At 34.3% G+C, this 2,537-nt stretch overlaps 1 long non-coding RNA gene across 1 annotated transcript; it reads left to right on the forward strand.

Moving 5' to 3' along the window:
* The first annotated feature begins 868 nt into the window (after positions 1-868).
* On the forward strand, positions 869-2,335 carry LOC107788388 (uncharacterized). Its single transcript, XR_001648606.2, has 2 exons — positions 869-1,277; positions 2,110-2,335. It is a non-coding gene; the product is annotated as an uncharacterized LOC107788388 (long non-coding RNA).
* Positions 2,336-2,537: the final 202 nt, after the last annotated feature.

Genomic DNA, 2,537 nt, shown 5'->3' on the forward strand with positions numbered 1-2,537 from the left:
ACTTCCCCATGCCGCACAATTATAATGCACTAACTATGCCACACAAATCAAACAGTTGATCATGCGAAGTGACTTAGCCTTATTGCAAGCAAGTAACACATGGTCCCAATCTCTACAACTAATATACTACACTAGCTAATTCTAACAAAGTGCTACAACAAACATAGTACAAGATACATGGAGTGGGTGGTATGGTTATAGCATGTGAATATTAAAGACAAGCTTTGTGTTAGGTAAGCCCACCCCCAACACCCCACACTTAGCCCTATATCACATAAAACTACACTCGGCTACTAATAGGTGAGGACATAAATGAACCTCCTAATCCTTTCCCTCTCAGTGGGAACCAACTGTGAATACCTAATTTCTTTGAATTTATTTGCGCTTTTTTTATGTGAGTTTAATTAAAAAGTACTAACATATGTTAACTTTTTAATGATTTTAGCTATTTTTAGTTGTTCTTCTTTGAATTTATTTGCGCATTTTTATGTGAGTTTAATTAAAAAGTACTAAAATATTTTTACTTTTTATTTGTATATTTTAGTTTGCATCTCTAAAGGATTTTCTTTTTGCTTGTATAATTTTATTACAGAGACAAGGGATTGGGCTAGTGTATTTTAATTAAAATTAAGCCAAAATTGGCTCAAATTTTGTGCCCAATTCGGTCATACCTAGTCCAAAATGGCTGGCCAAGACTTGGTCCAAAACGGCGTAGCTTAATGATGAAACTACACCGTTTTATTAAGTGAATCAAGATTAAATCTCATCCATTCATCTCTCCCTCATCCAATGGTCCACAATCAATCTCCCAATTAGATATTTAAGACTTAGAAATGCTGAAATTGTGCACCCATTTCCTCCAGAATTCCTTTCTTCTTCCTCTCTCTTCTCTATCTAGCCGTTGCCCCTCCGCCGCCACCAGAAATCGCACACCGGCAGCGAACCATCTCCAAACACCTCCAAATTTACACCATGTAATCTCCACAACCTCCTCTTTCCATGGCTCCAAACCAAATCCTTCAAAAACCCCTCAAAATCCTTGAATCTTAGATCTAGAAAATTTTAGCCGCCACTTTTTTCCCCCAAATTCTTGAAGCTCCGGCCACTACCACCCCACAATACCTACATCAACTGATAGAGCTCCTCAAGACCTACCTATTTATGTCAATTTCACCCCGAAAATTCGCCGACCAAAAATCCTGCCAAATTCTGGCGACCTCCCCGAATGCCCACGTTCGGCATACCACCATTGTTTTGGCCACTTGAATTGTGAAATGGTAAAAATACTATTCTTTTTTTCGTGGCTGATTTTTTATTTTATTTTTATTTTTTCAGATTTTATTTTGTCTCTTATTAAATATTTTAGCATTAGCTTTTGAAGTTTGAAATGATAAATTTTATGTTTTTGCACTTGTTGAAGTAGTATAATAGTTTTGTATTGATAAAAGTGAGGTCGTGAAGGAATACTTGACAGTATATGGTACTTGTTTGGTTGCTTATTTACTGCTTTGGAGATTTTTTGAGTACAAAACTCAAAAGTTATTTGTTTGGTAAGAAAATATGGACTTTTGGATAGGTTTTGAATAAAAGTTTGTCTTTAAATAGTGAAGAGCAGATTTTAGTTAGAATGCTCTCTTTTGGACAAGATTGAACAAAAAAGTCTTGCCTTTTGAATTTAAGTGCAGATTTTGTGGAAAATCTGTCAAAAAAGATTAATTTTTAATCATGAAATAATTGGTTGTTTCTCATATATAAAACATACGTCTTCATAGCAATAGAGATCTGGACACACAAAAAAAAAAAGGAGAGAAGAATCAGCAGCTAAAGCATTCATTAGTAGCTAAAAATTGTGAGTCTCTGTGAGTTGATTCTTAAGTGCAAAAGGATTTTTTTACAAAAGATAGTAGTCTTTAAAGCTTCTTCTGGAGTTACATAATTGCTGGTTTCAACTGTTTTGCTGGGTATTTCTCGTTCATTTTCTTGGGTTTGAAATGTGCTGGTTGTCATTGTCTTTTGCTGTGTTGCTGCCCCTTTAATTGTTTTGTTATCCGCTTCTTGACTTTTGAAAGAGTTAACTTTGCTGTATTTGTTCTTCTTTCTGTTGTCCAGGTAATTTTCGGACCATGTAAACTCCTAAAATCGAGTTGGAATGAAAGATAATGATGCTAGAAAATATTAGCAGCTTTTGGATAATGTTATGACTATATATTAGATAATTAAACTGTGTCAAGCATCTTTATTTTTATTTTTTTCTAAAGTGTTGGATATAATTCCACTAGGCCCTCAGTTGCTTGGTTGTATGAAAGGAGTATATATTAAAATTTGAACCCATGTAGCTATGTTTGTCCCTTTGTTGTTGCCAAGCTAATTTTTATTTTTAGAGTCCCACTAATCTTGCTTATTTTTTGCAAAGGTTTATTTTAGTAAGGTAGTTAAGCTATGAATAGAAAGATACTCTCTGTAAACTTATTTTTGTAAATAGTTGGTTATGGATTGCAAATAGCAAGATAGGACCAGATCTGTAATGTGGTTCTAAA

Source organism: Nicotiana tabacum, chromosome 22 (assembly GCF_000715075.1).
Source record: "Nicotiana tabacum cultivar K326 chromosome 22, ASM71507v2, whole genome shotgun sequence".
Lineage (NCBI taxonomy): Eukaryota > Viridiplantae > Streptophyta > Magnoliopsida > Solanales > Solanaceae > Nicotiana > Nicotiana tabacum.